Raw genomic sequence first — 21,549 nt, 5'->3', positions numbered from 1 at the left:
CTGTGTGTCATTACACATGACACATGCTCTTATATCATTGATCATGGACTTTCATAGTTACTGAGAAGTCAGTATTCTTGACTTGGCTCCCTCCCCCCAGGTGTGGTTCTCCCTCCCCCCAGGGGTGGTTCTCCCTCCCCCCAGGTGTGGTTCTCCCTCCCCCCCAGGTGTGGTTTTCCCTCCCTCCCCCCCAGGTGTGGTTCTCCTTCCCCCCAGGTGTGGTTCTCCCTCCCCCCCAGGTGTGGTTTTCCCTCCCTCCCCCCAGGTGTGGTTCTCCCTCCCCCCCAGGTGTGGTTTTCCCTCCCTCCCCCCAGGTGTGGTTCTCCCTCCCTCCTCCCCAGGTGCGGGGAGTTAGCTACGCTCCCCACAAAGAGGTTTTTTCTCTTTCTTCGGATCAGGTCTCTAAGTTGACCACGCCAGTTTGCAGGGAGTTAGCTGCGCTCCCAGCAAAGAGGTTTTTTCTTCCGATCGGGTTTCTCAGGCAGGGGTCATCACAAAGGATGAAAAAATAGTAGGAAACAGAAATAATAATAATAATACACAGAGCCAAAGATATAGTTTATAAAGTAAAGGTTTATGAAAATAGATAAAAGCAGGGTATCCGGATGGGGATATTTCCTCCTGCTAGAAATATCTCCAAAACTGAATATCCACACAGGTGTTATATAGGGTAGGTACAGGCTCCCGTTGCCAAGGGCAAGGGAATTCGCATGCTAACAGGCAGTTTGCTTTAGGGTCAAAGTCTTCTAAAAGGCAACTACAGATCCTTTGACTAACTCTAACTAGGGGAACAATGAGTTGTAAAATCTTCTTGGGGCAAACTTCTAAGTTTTCTGATAAGGCTATTACTTTAGCAAAAAACAGAGACATCTTGGCTCCGGAGATTGTGTTCTTGGAGACAGATGATCTCAGAAGTCAACATGAGCTGTGCTTTGTGTTAATTACTTTAACCGCATGGCTCCTTCTGGGCCCGGCGTGGGCATTAGCATATCTCTCTGATCAGCTCTCATCTCCGGGGGTCCTTGCCAGCTCCGGCAACCCATGGCTCTAGGAAGAGGCCTGCCTTGTCTTTCAAAACAGGTGAGAACCATAGGCCCAGTTTACAGCTGTCTCTTTGAAGTGCAGCTTTTGCTGACCAAGGAGACGCCCTCCTGAGACGAGGCAGCTTTTGAACCAACACATTTCTTTTTTCTTTAAGACAAAGCCTTATGTGACTTCTGAAATCAAATCTTGTCTCCAGAAATACAGGGGGCATTTCTATGACTCAGTATTCTTAGGCCCAACACCCAGGTGTGGTTTTCCCTCCCTCCTCCCCAGGTGTGGTCCTCCCTCCTCCCCCAGGGGTGGTTCTCCCTCCCCCCCAGGTGTGGTGCTCCCTCCCCCCCAGGTGTAGTTTCCCCTCCTTCCCCCCCAGGTGTCGTTCTCCCTCCCCCCCAGGCCTGGTGTCCTGATTCGGGGGCACTCTGGGCTGTGGAGATCACGACAGGACAGACTGCGACCCGCTGCCCTTCCCGTGTGCACTGACCGCGGCTTCACACGTGCGTTGTCCTGTGTTTTCTCCGAGAGCCGGCGCCGTGCCCTGCCCAGCGCTGCGAGGTCCCACCCGTCTGCTCCTGGCGAGGACGGTGGCTCCTGGGGCCGAGGCTGCACAGACGCATCTTACGGAGAGAAACTCTCTCTGCCGAGGGGAGGCTGCTGCAAACCTCCCTGACAGCCTGGCCTGGGGTCAGACGCCTTCTCCTGCTGAACGGAGTGGCCAGCAGCGGGTCCCAGACGGCCGGCGCCTGCCACTGTCCGTCCCCCACGGCCCCTCTCCTGCATCCGTGTGCTGCGAGCAGGTGTGCAGGCGAGTGGCAGGGTCGCTAGTGGTGAGAGCGGGTCGTGCCCGCGGCGCGTTGGGGCCTGTGGCTTCTGAGAAGCTGCCAGACGTGGGGCCGGGGGCGCGGGGAGGAAGGCGGCTCCGTCTCACAGCACAGCGAGAACGTGGGACGTTAACTCCAAGCGAAAAAAACCAAAGAGAAAAATAAAAAAGGTTTCCATGCAAATCAAGCACGAGAAAATCAAATTGATGTATAAGTTCTTTTAGAACAAAAATGCTAGGTCAGGAAAACAGTGATTTGCTACATTCCAGGCTGCCCAGAAGGTGGTGCTGGTTGTCTGCTAACGGGAACTGTGGCGTTTGCCGGGATCAAGTCTCCCTTTTGCTTTTCCGCTAAGGAAAGGCCAGTTTGCTCAGAAATTACGTCCTAAGTGAGACGGTCAGGACTTGTATGTAGGGTTAGGGTAGGGTCGGAGGTGGGGTAGGGTTGGGGGTGGGCATAGGGTCAGGGGTAGGGTTAGGGTCATGGATAGGGTTTGGGTAGGCTCAGGGGTTGGGGATATGGTTGGGGTAGGGTTGGGGGTGGGTTAGGGTTAGGGGTGGGGGCAGGGTTGGGGGTGGGGATAGGGTCAGAGGTAGGGTTAGGGGTTGGGGTAGGGTCAGGCGTGGGGTAGGGTCGGGGGTGGGGTAAGGTCAGGATGGGGTAGGGTTGGGGGTGGGGTAAGGTCGGGGTGGGGTAGGGGTGGGGGTGGGGTAAAGTCAGGATGGGGTAGGGGTGGGGGTGGGGTAGGGTTAGGGGTTGGGGTAAGGTCGGGGTGGGGTAGGGTTGGGGGTGGGGTAAGGTCAGGATGGGGTAGGGTTGGGGGTGGGGTAAGGTCGGGGTGGGGTAGGGTTGGAGGTGGGGATAGGGTCAGAGGTAGGGTTAGGGTTAGGGGTGGGGTAGGGTCGGGGGTGGGGTAGGGTTGGGGGTGGGGTAAGGTCGGGGTGGGGTAGGGTTGGGGGTGGGGTAAGGTCAGGGTGGGGTAGGGGTGGGGGCAGGGCTCTGCACACTCAGAACCCGAGCTCCCAGGTGACTCTAGGTCAAGGTGTTCCCAGGTGTGTAACATCCACAAAGGACAGATAGTGTAAGACCGAGAGGAGCTGTGGTTCTGGTTGATTTGGCCGGAGCTGTTAAGGAATAGCAGAAGTTTTAATAAGGAAGAAGCAGCCGTGTGAAGAGCAAACACAATTTTGGAACAGTTCGGTTTGGGGCAGGGACGGCGGGCAGTCACTTCCACAGTGGGGCCAGTGTGGTCGCGCTAGGTGCTGGCTGTGAACGATGTTTTCATCTCTTCTTGAACTTTAAATCCGTATGTGACTCTCAGAAACTCTCTCAGGCCTGGAACTCAACTATTCCCCTATAAAAAAGGGCTGCACACAGTGATTGAACGTGGTATCCAGTGCTAACGTCACATGCTGCCAACCAGCCCAACAGCAGGACAAACCGCTGCCGCTCTGCACGGCGGACCCTACGAATGGCCCAAAAGCCACCAGGGAAGTGTCCGGACGGCGCGGCAGACGCAGAGAGGCCTGGGGCGGAAGTTGGTCCACTCCCCTCACGCCCAGACAGTGCAACACTCGTCCAGTTTAGATTTCTACACTGATCGATGCTTGGCAAAACTAGGACCTATCCTGGCAGGGGATCCACTAGGACCATGACAGCAGTAAGTAAGGAATATCCCAAACAGTCCGATTCCACGGAGTGTTAGGGTCGCAGCACCGAGGAGACGGGGCACATGTCAGGACAGATCCATCCGCACGTCAGCCCAGTTGGACCCTGTCGGGAGGTGAGTCATGAATCCTCGGTTATTCTGGGGCCCTTACCGTACGTGCACAAGTCAGGGTCCTCCAGAGACAGCGCCGATAGGACAGGCAGAGAGAGACAGGGAGAGATAGGGGGATGGATGAGAGGGGGTTTATTAGGATAACTGGCTCCTGGGATTATGGAGCCTGACAAGTCCCTGGAGGGGCCATCTGCCTGTTGCAGACCGGGGAAGCTGATAGCATAACTCGGCCAGGGCCAAAGGCCTAGAACCCGGGGGCCTGGTGCAAGTCCTGGAGTCCAGAGGCCTGGAGAAGAAGGGGGTCCCAGCTCCAGGAGAGGGAGAGAGACAGATCCTTTCTGTTCCGTCCGGGCACCCAGGTGAGGGGCCGGTGCTCACCCTCGCTGAGGACGGGTCTTCCCCACTCGTACATCCATGGGCTCCCACACCAGCCCCCTCCAGAGACACCCTCACAGCCAGACCCAGAAATGCAGGTATCCCTAATGCAGTCAAGGCGACACCTAAGATGGGACTGCTCATTCTGGCTGGTGACATTCAGTGACACTGCCCCGGGGCACCAGATGACCAGGAATCAGACACATAAGAAACCAAGATCCTCGGGGCAGAGGGAGCGAAGCCCGGGACTGTCTCCTGGCTGCTGACGCCAGGAGGAGGCTCAGAGAGGGGAAGTTGAGCTATTCCCAGTCACTGTTGTTCCAACCCTGTTTCCCACAGAACTTGCCCAAAGCTGCCGCGAGGAGCCGTGCGGTGCATGTTCCTCCCTCCATCCCTCGCCCCCGCCGGGCGTCCCGGCAGCTCCCCTCAGCAGCCGGTCATGTCCCACAGGGCCGAGAGGCAGGGGACTGGCGGGAGCTGCCAGGGTTTCTCCAATATTGGCTGGATCGTTACATCAGTAGAGGGTTTTATGTTAACAGTAATGTGAGTTCTGGACACACAGGATAGGACGGCCCAGCACCTGGGGAAACAGCCCAGTAGTTTTTGGTTACAAAAACTAACACCTGCTTTCTCGATGTGATGCTACAGCTACATAACAAAGGTCCGAAGGCAGAGCGTTCGCAGGTCCCCCTGCCGTTGTCGGCCGTCAGTGCGGACGGAGCGCAGCCCGGTGGTGCGGCTCCGGCCCGGGTGACTCGCTGCCCCACACTCTCAGGGAGTCAGAATTCCAGGGGGACAGGCTGCCTTTGGTTTCTGTGCAGAAAGAAGGTTTAGTGTTTGGGGTGAGGCTGAGGAAGGCCGGGAGCTCCTGGGCACCTTGGTGAGGGTGGCGCCTCTCTGGGACTCAGTCCCCTCTCGTGTGGGACTAGGGTGACGGTGGTGGCTGCTCTATAGGGTGGCAGCGAATTGCAGCTCCCCAGACAGCCCGAGTTGAGTCGGGAAGGGGCGGCCCCCAGGGGTGACGGGGCTGTGTTCCCCGAGGGGAGAGGAGAGATGGCGGAGCTAAACCAGCGCCGTGTGCCGTGCTGGGTGCACACGGCCTCGGTTCTGGGTCTCGTTTTGTCAGCAAAGCCCTGGGTGTCGGCACCAGTCACGTTTTCAGTCCTTCAGGCTCTGGCCTTTCCCCCAGAATCACAACCCTCCCCCACCGGCCAAGCAGGAAGCCCCCACCCCTCCCAGGAGGAGGAGGAGGAAGAGATGAGTCCCGAGCACACGGGAAACCCACAGCCGGGCGGGACAGGGCGGTTGGCGAAGAGGCACAGTGGAAACTGGAGCAGAGTCGGGGCCACCAAAACCCAGACACGATTATGGCAAAAATAACGTTTCCAGGGCTTACAGACATGTGTAATATGTAAGTACATGTTTATGGCAAAGCCCCGAGGGAAGGAATCAGGCCACGTTTACAGCAAAGGGCCAGACACGCGTCCGGCTGCCGCGCCCACGTCTGTGCCTCACGGAAACCAGAGCACAACGCCAGATTCGTCTTCGCTTGGGAAACAGTCTCGCTGGCGATCTCTGGAACACGAAGCTGCCTTGCCGGAGTCCACGTGCAGCCAGCGCGTCCCAGCTGGGCTGTCGGCCAGCGCGAGGGTCCCGGCCCCCACCTGCCCTCACCTGCCCACGCGAAAGCTCAGCACAGACACTAACAGTGTGCGGCTTCTGGCGGCTTCTGTGCGGCACACACTTCACGCACGATGACGCCGGAGACAGGAGCGACCTGCACAAACGACCCCTGAGGAGACAGCCCACCTTCCTTCTCACACCCCGCCCAGGACGTTGCCGACTCCACGGTGCACCACCTGCTCGCAGGAGGCAGCTGAGGATCCGCTTGTGAAAGCCGCGTTTCCCGACGGGGCAAAGCTTCCTACTCGCAGAGAAGGATTTGGGATCCAGCCCCAGGGCCCTGCAGGAGAGAAGTCGTGGTGAGCACACGGATGAGCAAGACAGCTGGCTCTGGCCCTCGCATGTCCAGCAGCCCGATCAGGTGGGTGGTGCAAGCCCTGCCCTCCCTGTGGTTGGAGGAGCTGTCATTTGTGCACTGACATTTGCAAAGAGCCTCACCTCCAGGTTGGGGTATCTTTGGTTCCACACTTGGGCAGCAGGTGCGTAGACAACCTGCTCTCAGCAGTGTCAGGGGGCTCCACCCGCCTCCGAGGACGGGGTCTGCTCAGAGCTGAACGTCTGAAGGTGGGTGGATCGTGTCGGATCCACCCCACGAGGGCCCTCGTGTATACGTGACGTTTCACATTTAAATGTTTATGTTTAATTGACAAATAATAATTGCATATATTTACACTACAAAATGTGATGTTTTAATGCAAGTTTATATTGCAGAATGACTATATCAAACTAATTAATATATCACCTCACACACTTTTTTTGTAGTGAGTTCATTTAAAATCTAAAATATAAAGTCTATTCTTTTAGCAATTTTGAAACATACGATACGTTAGATATATTATTATTATTTCTAACTATGGTCACCAAACCATGCAATCGATCTCAAACACATAAACTTCTGTCTAACCAACACTCTGTGTCCTCTGACCAATGTCCCACCCAGAAGCCGCCACCTGCTCTCCGCTTCCTTAAGCTCAAAAGTTAAACTTACACAGGTGACTTTTTAAGATGCCATCGCTTGGGGGTCTGGCATACAAAGTAAAAATGGTATAAGGTAAATTTAGACTGATTTTTTTCCACACTGATTATAATTATTTAATTTAGAAAAGCAAATTTTAAAAGTCAGTATTTTGTTTCAGCTTCTAACTAATCTCCTGGCATCTTCCAGCCAACTCTCAGGTCAGGACGAGGCAAACACCCCTTAGCTCTGAAGGCGTTTGCAGAAGCGAAGGGCACTTTCACTCTTCCCCCTCTGGTTTACTGATTCTGCTTTGTCTACACTTTTTATAAAGTAGGCACAAATCCTGAAAAATTATTCTTGTTATAAGTACAATTTTGTTCGAGAGAAAACCCAGGGGAAGGTGCAGAACTGAGCGGGGACTTTGCAGGACACAGAGTGCGGAGCGGAGGCTGCGTGGCGCTAACCCAAGTGCTGCTTGACGACCCCTGGGTGTGGCTGGAAGAACCCGGCACATCCTAAACCCCCGACAGGTCAGAGGCAAACCCACCTGCTCCACGTCCTGGGCCCCGACACCGCGCTGCGAAACCCCCGCTTCCTGACCTGGTCCCGTTCGGGAGGTTACTTTGCTGCCTCTCTCCATGACTGGCCGTGCGGACTTGGAGTCAGAACGTGTCCTGTGGACAGAAGGCACCTTGTCATAACCATCCACACCCAGAAGAGCCCACAGGGGCCACCAAGCACGTTGTCGTTGCGACTGCGATTGGAAGCTGGCGCCGAAACACCAGCGACACCTTCTTCCGGGTCTTGTGCCGGCGATGAGTCCTCTTCCCCCAGGGTCCCCACGCCTGTCAGCCACAACGTGTGACCTGGGCAAGCCTATTCACAGTGTGGCACGTGACTGTCATCGGAGCCAGTGTCGGTACTGTCAGGACGGGGCCATGGAGTGCGGTGTAAGGACCAGGAACACCCACCGCAGCGAGTAAGCGCGGGGCCCTGACCTCGCCTCCCTCCGATTATTTGATCACACAGTTAGTTGTTAAAGAAATCACGTATTTCTTAAATCACAATGACTGAGGGAAAATTAAATAATAAAACACAAGCCCACTACTCAGAATCCCTTGAATTCACCCATCACTGCCCTTTCCGTGTTCACACCATGTGTCATGGTATTGACATGTGGTCACCACACACGTACCACCGTGTGCTCCTGCTGACCCGGGGTCACCGGGCTCTGCACCTGCAGGAGTGCCGTGTCCAGGAGGAGACCACCCTAGTGGGTCTGTGCTCTGCTGTCGGACCCTGCTTGGTTTCCCTCTGTGAGCCGCTGGATCCAACCCTGGACTGTGCACACAGCACCTTCTCCTGCATTGGATCCAACCCTGGACTGTGCACATAGCACCTTCTCCTGCGTTGGATCCAACCCTGGACTGTGCACACAGCACCTTCTCCTGCATTGGATACAACCCTGGACTGTACACACACACAGCACCTTCTCCTGAGTTGGCTCCAACCCTGGACTGTGCACACAGCACCTTCTCCTGTGTTGGATCCAACCCTGGACTGTGCACACAGCACCTTCTCCTGCATTGGATCCAACCCTGGACTGTGCACACAGCACCTTCTCCTGCATTGGATCCAACCCTGGACTGTGCACACAGCACCTTCTCCTGCATTGGATCCAACCCTGGACTGTGCACACAGCACCTTCTCCTGCGTTGGATCCAACCCTGGACTGTGCACACAGCACCTTCTCCTGCATTGGATCCAACCCTGGACTGTGCACATAGCACCTTCTCCTGCGTTGGATCCAACCCTGGACTGTGCACACAGCACCTTCTCCTGCATTGTATACAACCCTGGACTGTGCACACACACAGCACCTTCTCCTGCGTTGGCTCCAACCCTGGACTGTGCACATAGCACCTTCTCCTGCGTTGGCTCCAACCCTGGACTGTGCACACAGCACCTTCTCCTGCGTTGGCTCCAACCCTGGACTGTGCACACAGCACCTTCTCCTGCAGGCACCTGGTCTCAGAGCCCTCCCAGCACAGAGGGGGTCACAGAACACAGACAACATACACAGCTCACCTCTCTTCTCGCAAGCGTCCCTGTCATTTTGGTGCCACCAGCACTTGCGAACACACCCATTCCACCACCTCAGCATCACTGAATTATCACTGTTTTTAGTATTGTTGCTGTGCTTTTCATTCAGTCAGTGTAAATGGTATCACAGGGGGAGTCAATGCTCTTTTCCCTCGATCACTAACAAGAGTGAGGTCTTGGCCTCATGGTGGACCACTGGGGTTTGGAATTAACACTCTGTGTCTTTGGCATGTTACATGTTTGAGTTTAAATATTGCTTTAAAACATGTCCCCACTGGCATGTTGCTGGCTGTGCAGCACTGCGGGCACCTTTAGCTTCCTGGTGGCCAATTTCAGCACATTTTTGTTGTTTACCAAGTTATAAGGAATTATTCTTTGCATTTGTTGAAATTTTCAATTTTTATTTCCCACAAGTAATGTACAGACTTGTTTCTTTAAACACGTGAAAGCTAAAAGCGTATATCTGGAGTCGTGGAGCCCCCATTGTGCCTGACAGGGCATCGTCTCTTTGCATTTCCGTATCGCTTGTCGTTACTAAGGGATCAATGCGATGAAACGATCAAACGGCTGTGGAAGCACAACTTCATAGCAAAACGCAGAGACGCCACCAGGTTGAATAGCTGGACTGCAGGAATTGTCATCACGTGTTAATTTAATATTTTTCAAGCAGCAAAGGGATCAAAATGTTTATTTTGAATTCTTACTTTAACCAAAAAAAAAATACCATTAGGATATGCTGCAGAAACTTTGAAAAAATAAATTATATATAAAAAGCAACCCAATTCTGGTTGCAATTATTATGCAGCAATGCACTTTAGGAAAGATAATAATATATGAGTGAGATCATGTGTTAAGGACTGTCCCACATCGTTGGTATCGCTACATGATAATATGTAAATGTATTTGTACTCTTATGTGTGCACTTATACACAACTTTATTGGTTCAACCTCTGTTTTCTTAAAGGAGATGAGTTTTCCTTTTTAGCCACTGGATCAGCGAGACCACGACGTCGTGACCGGGGATGGAAAGAAGGTGGGTTCAAAGAGGCACAGGCTGCCACGGGGCACCTTGGTGGCAACACTAACAACTCACTTTCATTCCACACTTTAGACAAGTCAACTGTGATTTAATATATTTCTGCAAAAGTCGCATGACTCCCTGCATAGGAAAATAATTTTAACAGTTTACAACACAGAGGACACCTGTCTGAATTGATGGGCACTTAGGTTGGTTTCGTATCTTTGCTACTGTGAATTGTGCTGTGATGAACATTCAGGTACAAGTGTCTCTTTATAAAATGACTCCTTTCCCTTGGGTGGATCCCCAGCAGTGGGATTGCTGGGACCAATGGGAGTGCTACTTTCAGTCCTTTGAGGAATCTCCGTGTGTTTCCATAGAGGTTGTGCAAGTTCACATTTCCACCAACAGTGTGCCAGTGTCCCCAGATGCCACCTCTGCACCAGCATCTATCTTTGTTTGACTTTTTATTAATTGTCATTCTGACAGGGGTAAGGTGATACCTCATTGCGGTTTTAATTCGCATTTCCCTGATGATTAGTGATGTTGAGCATATTTTAATAAGTTTGTTGGCCATTTGTCTATCTTCTTTTGAGAAGAGTCTGTTCATGTCTTTTGCCCACTTTTTGATGGGGATATTTGTATGTTTCTCACTGATTTATTTGAGTTCCTTAAAGATTCTGTATATTAGCCCTTTGTCAGATGTGTAGTTTGTGAATATTTTCTACTATTCTGTAGGTTGTCTATTTACTCTGTCGATTATTTCCTTTGCTGTGCAGAAACATTTTAGTTTAAGTCCCATTTGTTTATTTTTGTTATTGCTGTATTGGCTTTGGAAGTCTTACTCATAAATTACTTTCTTAGGCCAATGTCTAGAAGAGTTTTTCCTACATTTTCTTCCAGAATTGTTATTGCTTCAGGTCTTATATTTAAGTCTTTAATCCATCTTGAGTTAGTTTTTATACATAGTGAGAGACAGTGACCCAGTTTCATTCTTCGGCATGTGGCTATCCAGTTTTCCCAGTATCATTTATTGAATAGGGCTTCCTTCCTGCAGTGTATGTTTTTGTCTGCTTTGTTGAAGATCACTTGGGCATAGCTATGTGGTTTTATTTCTGGGTTCTCTGTTCTGTTCCATTGGTCTATATGTCTACCTTTATGCCAGTACCCTGCTGTTTTGGTTGCTATAACCGTGTAGTATAATTTGAAGTCAGATAATGGGATGCCTCCAGATTTGTTCTTTTTGCTTAGTTAGGATTGCCTTGGCCATTTGGGGTATTTTGGTTCCATATGAAGTTTAGGATTATATTTTCTAGATCTGTGGGAAATGACATTGGAATTTTGATGGGAATCATGCTGAATTTATAAATCACTTGGGAAGTATGGACATTTTAACAATGTTGAGTTTTCCAATCCATGAGGATGGGATGTTTTCCATTTATTTGTGTCATCTCTGGTTTCCTTCATCACTGTTTTGTAGTTCTCCTTGCAGAGATCTTTCACCTCGTTAGTTAAATATATTCCTAGGTATTTTATTTTCTTTGTAGCTATTGTAAATGGTATTGAGTTCTTGATTTGACTCTCAGCTTGACTGTTACTATAGTATAAACAAATCAAGAGCATTTCTATATATTAATTTTGTAACCTGAAACTTTACTGAATTTATTTATCAATTCTAGGAGTCTTTTGGAGGAGTCTTTAAGGTTTTCTAGATCATATGATCAGCAAACAGGGATATTTTGACCTCCTCTCTCTCAGTTTGGATGCCCTTTCTTTCTTTCTCTTGTCTGATTGCTCTGGTGAGGACTTCCAGTATCATACTGAATAAAAGTGGTGACAGTGGGCATCCTTGTCTTGTTCCAGTTCTTTGGGGGAATTCTTTCAGCTTTTCCCAAGTCAGTATGATGTTGGCTGTGGGTTTGTTTATGTGACTTTTATTATTTTGAGGTATGTTCCTTCTATACCTAGTTTGTTGAGGGTTTTTATCATGAAGTGTTCTGGATTTTACCAAATGCTTTTTCTGCATCTATTGAGATGATCATATAGTTTTTGTTTTTAATTCTGTTTATGTGGTGAATCATGTTTATTGATTTGTGTATATTGAACCACACTTTCACCCCTGGGGAGAACCCCACGTGATCATGGTAGATTATCTTTTTGATGTGGTGTTGAATTTGGTTTGCTAGTATTTTGTTGAGGCTTTTTGCATCTATGTTCTTAAGGGATAGTCTTCTTTAGTTTTTGGTGGTGGTTGTAGTATCCTTTCCTGGCTTTGGTATTGGAATGATACTGGCTTCATAGAATGAGTTAGGGCGAATTCTCTTTCTCCACGTTATGAAACAATTTCTGTAGGATAAGTCCCAATTCTTCTTTTTAGAATTTGGCTGTCAATCTGTTGGATCTGGGGCTGTTTTTTTTTTCCTTGGAAGAGTTTTTATTACAGTTCAATCTCATTACTTGTTATTGGTCTGTTCAGAAATTCTATTTCTGCCTGATTTAGGCCTGAGAGGTTGTGTGTTTCCAGGAATTTATCCATTTCTTCTACATTTTCTAGTTTGCGTGTGTAGAGATTTTCGTAGTGTGCACAGATGGTCTTTTGTATTTCTGTGGTATCAGTTGTAATGTTTCCTTTTTCTTTTCTGACTGAGCTTATTTTGGTCTTTTCTAATTCTAGTTAATCTAACATGACATCTGTCGATTTTGTTTATCTTTTCAAAGAATCAACTTGTTTTGTTAATCCTTTGTATTTTTTTTATTTCCATTTTATTTACTTCTGCTCTGAGCTCTGATATTTCTTTTCTCTTGCTGGCTTTGGGTTTGGTTTGTTCTTTTTCTAGTTCCTTGAGGTGTGACATTAGGTTTTTAATTTGTAATCTTTCTGTTTTTTTGCTATAAGCATTTAAGGCTATGAACTTTCCTCTTAACACTGTTTTTTCTGGATCCCATAGATTTTGAATGCTTGTGTCATGACCATCTTTGTCTTTTTTTAAATTATAGATGTAAGGAGAATCCTTAATTGACAAAAATAATGTAAATTATTTTTGAAAGGTTCTTACCAAAATACTGATTTAATCCCTAGAAAGCATCCCAGGGTGCACCTGAAGTCACACAAAGGAGAGTCAGGTGTTAATCCTCGAGCAAGTGGGAGTGAGTCCTCAGAACAAAGGCAGGTACAGCCTGTTGAGTGTGTCGGGTGGGCGTGGGCGTGGTATACGGCTCTTCCTCCTCCACCCATGGCCCTGTGGTTCAATCCAAATAGCCGGGGCTGTGGAGGGAGACCCATCTGGTTCAAATTCCAGAGGTGACTTGAAGCTGGGGGTTGTTGCTGGGCCTAAATCCTCTCCTGTCACCTGGGGCCACAGGCTCCACACCTCAGCATCACACTGGGGTGAAATGGGATCTGGTGTTACAGTCTGAGTTTCGCACTGAAAAATCAGCAATCTGCCATTCTGCTTCTGTAAACCTGCTTGCTCCTGCTTGCTACCCCCAACACAGAAATTCCTAAGTGACTAAACACCCATGTTCTGTGTAAAATGATGACAGCCCCCACGTTTTGCATGAAGCTATTACGACAGTCATGTTTTGCATGAACAAGATATGGCCCAGAGCCCAAACTGCCCAGATCCTGTTACCCCAAAGGTAAGAAAATGATATAATGCTTATTCAAGGCTTTCTGTACACGTGCTTGCTCTGTCTTAGTAACTGTCCACCCACAAACTTACAATATAAAAACTTTGTTTCAAAGGCTCACTGCTGCTTTCTGTGCCGCCTTTGGGCAGTGCAGAGAGTAGTCGCTGGCCGGCTAATACAGACTCCTGATTTGGCTCAATTCAGACTTTGGGTGGTCATTTCTCGCGTCTCAGACCATAACATTTGGAGGCCCCAGCGAGATCCTGCCCTAAGATAGGGCACCTGGCGACCACTGGTGCCTGGACCAGGTGCAGAGTCGAGTGTCCTGCCCAGGGAAGGCCTCTGGGTGGAGTTCCTCAGCCCCGGGCAGAGGCTTGACAACGCACCGGCCCCCAGCACCTTCAAAACTGCAAATTCTTCTGTATGAGTCTCTGGTTCTGTTGATCGGTGAGTTCTTTTCTGGTCTGTTTCTGGCTCCGGAGTTGTCTGGCACCTCAGGAGACTGGCTGGACGCAGCTTCACTCCTCAGGTGGGTTCCAAGAGGTGAGATGTCACCTGGAACTTACTGTCAGGATCTGACTCTGTTTCCCTTTTCCCGAGTCCTGGTCAGATTCTCGAATCCAGCTCTGTTTCCCTTTTCCTCGGGTGAGTCCTGGGACACGAGGCATCACCTGGAACTTGCGCGTCCTGGTTAGATTCCTAATACTTTCTTTCAGATTACTACTTTCATTTCTCTCGGCTTCGATTTCCATTTTGGTTTCACCTGTCATCTGGGTCCTAGGTTAATAGTTTCGAACTTTAAAGAACTGTGCGCGCTTATCATTGGGACCCGTGATTATCAGTTTCCTGTCTGTCTTTCTCCTGAGGCCGTCCGGGGTGCTAGAACTGGGCCTCCCTCTCCCTCTCCCTCTGCCTCTCTCCCTCTGTCAGTGCCTTTCTCTGTGTGTGGTCTTCAGATCTTTCTAGGTGGTTGAAATTTCTGGTTTTCTTTTTCCAAAGAGTGGGAGGCACCCGAGAGGGGTGAGACCGGGGCCACTGGGCAGAAATTCTGGTTCTGGTTTCCTGATATTCTGGCTTCTGGGTGGTTAGTACAGAGCCAGTCTAATATGTCACCATCGGCACTTTTGGGTTTTTGGTCCTACTGGGGCTTCGGTGCCTCTCTTGGATTATGTCTTAATTAGTTATGAATGTGAAATTGTGCGACTAAAATGTATGAAATCTAGTTGCTGTCTAAAGTAACAATAAGGCTGACCCCAGGGCTGCCCAACCCATCCCTCTGCCCGCCAGGTGCAGCGCTGTTGAGAATGATATTGTCTGTCTTTGTCTTTGTGGAGTTCTTTCGAGTGATATTGGCCAATTGTGTTTGTGTGTTCTGGTCTGTCTCCTTGTGCTGTCTGTCTTTGTCCTTGTGCCTCACAAAAAGTAGTTCTTTTGTGGCCAGTATGGACCAGTCCCAGTCTTGTGTCAAATGTGGTCCGCTTAGATGTTGAATTTTGTCTAATTCAGAGGTTATTTAAAGGTTGATTCAAAATATAAATTTAAAAAGAAAAGAAAAACAAGATAGGAAGTAACCAGTAAAGTAAGAGAAAAAGATGTAAAAAGGCTATGAGTATATAAACATATTTTTGGTAAGAAAAGTTAAACAGAGAAGAGAATAACATTGTATAAGAAAGAATCCTGTATGGTAAACTTTTGTTCTAAAATGAAAGTTAAAGCAAAACAGAAAGTTAAAGCAAAACAAAGTTTTAAGTGTGTTCTAGCTGGTCTGTGCAAGTTGGGATAAAGTCCATGAAAGGAAATTTAAGCCTCTGACATCTGACAAACTTTCCAAAATCCAAATTCCAGTCTTTTTGACCTCAAACTAGCTTTTTAAAAAATATGAAGGCCACTGAAAGTCTAAGAAAGACATATTAGGTTTATTTGATACGTTAAAACTATACAAGAAACATTGTCAAATGGGAAATGGTGTTAACTTTCTTGGGATTATATTTGTATAAATGTTATTAATATATACGAAGATACATCAATATTTTACAATTTAGAACATATATTATCAATAATAATTATGGTTACTGTGTTATGTTGTTCTGCCATAACATGAACCAACTTTGCCAACTGTATCTCTACCCAGGGCTATTCTAAGAGTTTTGTCATCCATAGACAATTCCTGGTCCTGATGGGCAACCTGTGTTTGCCTTCCCCACCATGAGCCCAGACTGGGACCCAAATGAGGAACGAGGTAAGGAGGCTCTCCATTGGTATCGCCAGACTCTGCCAGGAGGCATACGGACAGTGGCTAAAAAGCCAACTAATCTGTCCATACAGGGACCTAACGAGTCCCCGGCAGTGTTCCTAGAACGCCCAGAGGCACCAGAGAATAGACGTGCCATTAATATTGCCTTTGCCACTCAGTCAGCCCCTGATATTGGCAGAAAGCTGCAGAAATTAGAAGGATTTGAGGAAAAATTGCTATCTGAGTTAACAGAAATTACCCAGAAGATTTTTAACAACAGAGAGGATCCTGGGACTGCCCAGTCTAAAAGTTGGCTAAAATTCTCATATCCGCTATGGTAAAACAAGAAAAATATAAAACTGAAAAAGGCGAGAGGCCCAAAAGACCAGAGGGGGATGCTAGAAGGAGGAAGACCAGCCTACGCCGTGACCAGTGTGCCTACTGCAAAGAACACGGTCACTGGAGAAACGAATGTCCCCACCAAAAGCAGGAGGTGGCTAAGCCTGTGCCGGTCCTCATGGAGGACACAGACTGACGGGGCCAGGGCTCCATTCTGGTAAACCCCCAGGAGCCCAAGGTAACTCTGAGTGTGGGGGACAAACCTGTAGAGTTTCTGAAAGACACTGGAGCCACCAAGGGTAAAGCCACATATAAAAGGGCTACTGAGGACCTGCTAACGGAATTAGCCCAGTTGGGCAACCGTGTTCCAGCTGAAAAGGCCCAGCTTTATACCGCAGGTAGGTTGCTGTCTGGGCCTGAACTAAAGAAAGGCAAACAAACCCTCCCCACCAGTAGAATTAAAACTATCCTGAAGATCCCACAGCCCCAACTAAGAGACAAGTATGAGAGTTCCCGGGGGCAGTGGGGTACTGCAGACTCTGGGTCCCCGAGTTAGCTGAGATAACAAACCCCTGTATGCTAGCATAGGGGGACAGAGGGACGCTCTGACCTGGACTGAAAATGAGGCTAAAGCCTTCAAGGGCCTCAGCCAGGCACTTGTGAGTGCCCCTGCACTGGCCTGCTCCGATTTGACCAAGCCTTTCCAGTTACATGTTGCTGAAAACCGACGGATGGCTAAAGGGGTCCTAACTTAGAAACTAGGACCCTGGAACAGATTGGTTGCATACCTGTCTAAAAGGCTGGAGCCTGTAGCATCTGGCTGGCCAGGCTGCTTGTGGGCCATTGCCACGACAGCCGTCTTGACAAAAGAAGCCTCCAAGGTCATTTTGGGGCAGGACTTGTGTATAATTGCCCCCCCATTCGGTGGAGGCCTTGCTAAAGAGTCCCCCCACCGGGAGGTGGCTTTCAAACTCCCGCATAACCGAATATCAGGTGCTGTTGCTAGGCCCCCCAGAATCCGGTTCCTAAAGACAGCCTCCCTCAACCCTGCCACCCTGCTCCCGGATGATGAGCCGTCGGAGCCACTCCATGACTGTCTCAAAATGCTCGAGTCTCTTCCCAACCTGAGAGCTGACCTCACTGACTGCCGGTGGCTAGACCCCGATGACGAATTATACACAGATGGGAGCAGCTACGTCTCAGAAGGAGTCAGGTATGCAGGGGCGGCTGTCGTAACTGCAGGCTGGGTGATCTGGGCACAGGCTCTCGGACATGGAACCTCAGCCCAGAAGGCTGAACTCAGCCCTGACCCAGACCCCAAGACAGGGGAGAGCCTTTACAACGGCACATGTACATGGGGCACTTTACCAAGAGCGAGGACTGACTCCCCAGTGACGAGGCAATGCTTTCAGTGACGTGACAGCCAGAAAAGTCACGCAAAAACCAGTGGGGACTCTCCTAACTCTCGCTGTTCTGCCAGAATGGCTCCTGCCAAACTCCCCAAACTGCACCAAAGAAAAAGTTAAATTACGAAAAGCCCTGAAGTTAAAACTGATTCAGGAGGTTGGAAAATCCTCCTGGACCATAGGGTCTTAGTACCTAAACACCTAGGACGAGACCTAATCAAGGAAATACATCAGAGCACCCACCTCGGCAGCACCAAGTTGACCGAACTTCTCCAGAGGGACTACTACATTCCTCGGCTACATCAGATGGCCCAGCAGGGAACAACGAGACGTCTCGCCTGTGCACAAGTGAATTCAGGTAAAAGGACTAATCCTCCCCCCGGCAGCAGGTCAAGGGGACAAGCCCTGGGGGAACAATGGAAAGTGGACTTTACAAAAGTAAAACTAGACAAATACAGATATCACTGCTTGCTTATATTCATTGACACCTTCTCTGGATGGGCAGAAGCTTTTCCTATGAAGTCAGAGACAACACAGGTAGTTGCAAAAAAGCTAGTGGGGACCCACTTGCACTGGGGTCCGACAATGGCCCGGCGTTCATCGCCCAAACAACTCAATTATTAAATTACACGGTGCTTATAGACCTCAGAGTTCAGGACAGATAAAAAGGATAAATAAAACTTAAAAAACCATTAAACAAATTAAAACTAGAGACTGGCGCAGACTGGATAAGCCTCCTTCCCTTTGCCCTACTAAAAACCAGATACACTCCGAATGTTAAAAGCATAACCCTACGTAAAATCATGTTGAGCCCTCCAACCCCACTCCCGAGAAAGCTCTATTTCAGGGACAGCCTGGAGACCTCGTCTGGATGAGAAAACTCCAGCCTGCAGCTTAGAGGCCGGGTGGGCTGGACCCCTGCCAGTGATCCTCACCACGCCAACAGCCATGAAGGTTGCCCGAAAGTGCCACTGGATCCACCAGACGCGGGTCAAGAAGGCGACCCCAGATCAAATCCCCGAGAAATGGATCGCCCGACCCACCGAGGACCCACTAAAGATAAGACTTTCCAGAGACGACTCTGGTTCCTCCTAGTTATGTTTTAATCCAGCAGATGACACACCCCCCCATCAGCCTGTAAACTACACTTAGGTGATTACAGAGACAATAAATGACAGTGTCATAATTAGGCAGGCCCGGAGAGCCTCAGCACAGGCTGGGCTGGAGCCTGTCCAAGCCCCCCGCCCCTCTGCTGCCTCTGAAGACATAACTCTGAGGGGCCTCTTCCCCCTCGTCTCGGGCTGGGAGGAAAGACTGCCCTTCAAACACAAAATTCCACTCCGTACTTAAAAGATAAATCCTTAGACATAAGCTAAGCACCTTAGTTGCTTAAAACATTTATGCGAAGGGCAGGGTGGTGCAGATAGCTTGTGAAATCATTTTTAACAGTATACATTAATATATTTGACAGTACTATAAACACCAGAAAAGGGGGGGTAAATTTTAAAAGCACTTGTCGTCTCTAGCATCCCTAATCCCCGTGGACGACAACACTTTTGTCAGCCATAACAAAACCAGTTATTCCCATTCTGCGGACACTGCTCCTTGGCCCCTGCATCATAAACAGCCTCATTTCTTATGTTAAAGATTTCAAGCTGTCAAACTTATGGTCCTCCAAACCCACTATCAACGTGTCTGTGATGTTAATACCAAAGAATCAACGATTTGATTCCTCCTAAAAACCAGTGGGGAATGTTACAGTCTGAGTTTTGCGCCAAAAAATCAGTAATCTGCCATTCTGCTTCTGTAAACCTGCTTGCTCCTGCTTGCTACCCCCAACACAGAAATTCCTAAGTGACTAAACACCCGTGTTCTGCGTAAAATGATGACAGCCCCCACGTTTTGCATGAAGCTATTACGACAGTCATGTTTTGCGTGAATAAGATAGGGCCCAGAGCCCAAACTGCCCAGATCCTGTTACAGCAAAGATAAGGCAATGATATAATGCTTATTCAATGCTTTTTGTACACGTGCTTGCTCTATCTTAGCAATTGTCCACCCACAAACTTACAATATAAAAACTTTCTGTTTCAAAGGTCTCTGCTGCTTTCTGTGCCGCCTTTGGGCAGTGCAGAGGGTAGTCGCTGTCTAGCTAATACAGACTCCTGATTTGGCTCAATTCAGACTTTGGGTGGTCATTTCTCGCGTCTCAGACCATAACAGTGGGTCCATCAGGCCCAGGCTGGGCCCTCAGAGTTTCTCGCTGCCTCTATTAGCATTTGGGTGCTGATGACTCTCAGCTGATTTCCTGGTCTCTGACCTTGTCCCAGAACGACTGCTGCCTTGGTGCCCTTCCGCATGCATAGCTCTGGGCGGCACCTTCTCAACACGGCCCATCCACAGTGGAGCACCACGCACCACGCACTCTCCACGCTGCCGGCTGCTCGTCTGCACTCCTTAGTGACACCCTCTGTTCTTTGGGGTCCTTGTGCCTTGTGGGGGAGGTGCTCCAGCAGAGGCCTGTGACACACGCAGCCCTGGTGCCCATCTCAGCACCAAACATTCCTGGGAGCTGCAGATGCCAAATGACTGAGAGCCCACGAGAGCCCTCAGACCTACCTGAACAGACAGCGACTCTGGGTAAAGACTGGTCCTCAGGCTGCTATTGCCTCAGGGGCTGTGAGACCCCCCACCGCAAAGGGCCAGAAACGCTGAGGAGTCATGCAGGCTCCTCTCCACGGGGACACAGCAAAAGGGAGGCAGGGAAGATGTGCAGGGCTCACAGGCAGGGACAGGGAAGAGTGTCTGGGGCCCAGGCATGCAACCGTGTGGCCCGCTGCTTTCCTGTCTCTGGTGGAGGTGAGGGAGTTAGACGCCCACATGTGCCATTAGCGTGCACGGGCCGTGACACCTCAGGGGAGGACCCCAGGTGCTGCAAGGTGCTTCTCACCACTACTCGGCCCCCAGGGCCTGCAGGGAGAGGGCGCATTGTCCGGGCATGTGGGTGCAGGCTCAAGGCAAGTCCCTCTCTCCAGCAGACAGGCTGTTTCTCGCTTGCCGACGTCTGGGAAGAGGTGTCTGGGAAGCTCGCAGGGCGGCGGTTCAGCCCTCTGCAAGCAGGTGCCTGTCTGTATCCGCTCGCTGTCCTTGGGACGCCTGTGTGGTTAGACTTCTACAGACTCGTCACACACAACAGTCACACCCCAGCAGGTAGACAGATGAGGCCGGACTCTCACTAGCAAACGTCCTGTGGAGCCGCCCAGGCCAACCCTCCCCCACTTCTGTGTCCCTGGCAGGTTCTGCGGCCTTTGAGCATTTCCCGTGATAAGAAACTCACTTCTGCCTGTCTTCCCTCTGCTTGAATTGTCAGTCATGTCTTTGCTTTTGATCCTAGTTAAATACGGAGGCCACAAGGAAAAGTCTAACTTCACTTTCCACACATTATCCGTGCAGCATTCTTACTGAATAACATCTCCCTCTGCTCCTGGCTTTCTCTTAACCGTGTCAGACTCCCCGAACTCTCTCAACTGGTCTTCCTCATCCGGCCCAGTTAGGCACCTCACCTGCTCCCAAATGTGGGAGCTGCCCCAGACACGCCTGCTCCCCGCCTGCCCTGCGTGTGGCTTCCTGGTCATCTTTCCCCTTCCTGGTGCCAACCCCCTCCACTCAGCGACGCAGCCCCCAGACAAACCGCAGTGTCCACAACGATGCCCGAGTGGAAATCCTGCTTCCCACTCACCGTGGCTGCAGCTAACGTTGGCTTCAGAACTCCCCTGCCAGTTAACTCGACAGCCCTTGAAATCCCTCGAGACCCCCGTCCTGCTCCCAGCTGCTTTCTCTTCTCCAGGGAAACATCTCTAGGTTCTGCCATCGTCTCTCAAAATATCTCTTGACTCTGAGGGAGCTCCTGGGCTCAGGTGACCTCTGGGGAGATCAGTCTTCCTTAACAGGAAGGAAATCCTAACACAGCCTACAACACGGATGAACCCCAGGACATGACACGGAAGAGAAACACCGCGTGACTCACGCACGAGATCACCCAGCGCGTCAGACTTACGGTCATCGGCGTGGCTGTCGGGGGCTGGGGAGGAAGCCAGAGCTGTCACTTAACAGAGCAGAGTTTCGGCTTTGCCAGATGAGAGGGGACCTGGAGACGAGGGTG

At 50.0% G+C, this 21,549-nt stretch overlaps 1 long non-coding RNA gene across 1 annotated transcript; it reads right to left on the bottom strand.

Moving 5' to 3' along the window:
- Positions 1-7,245: 7,245 nt before the first annotated feature.
- Positions 7,246-21,342, bottom strand: LOC123636560. Its single transcript, XR_006734610.1, has 4 exons — positions 21,127-21,342; positions 19,708-20,543; positions 17,631-17,725; positions 7,246-7,332 (listed from the first exon to the last, which is right to left on the bottom strand). It is a non-coding gene; the product is annotated as an uncharacterized LOC123636560 (long non-coding RNA).
- Between the last annotated feature and the right edge of the window lie 207 nt (positions 21,343-21,549).

This window comes from Lemur catta, chromosome 4 (genome assembly GCF_020740605.2).
Source record: "Lemur catta isolate mLemCat1 chromosome 4, mLemCat1.pri, whole genome shotgun sequence".
Classification (NCBI taxonomy): Eukaryota; Metazoa; Chordata; class Mammalia; order Primates; family Lemuridae; genus Lemur; species Lemur catta.
Note: the sequence above shows the minus strand (reverse complement) of the source record. Positions and strands in the feature narration are given on the sequence as shown.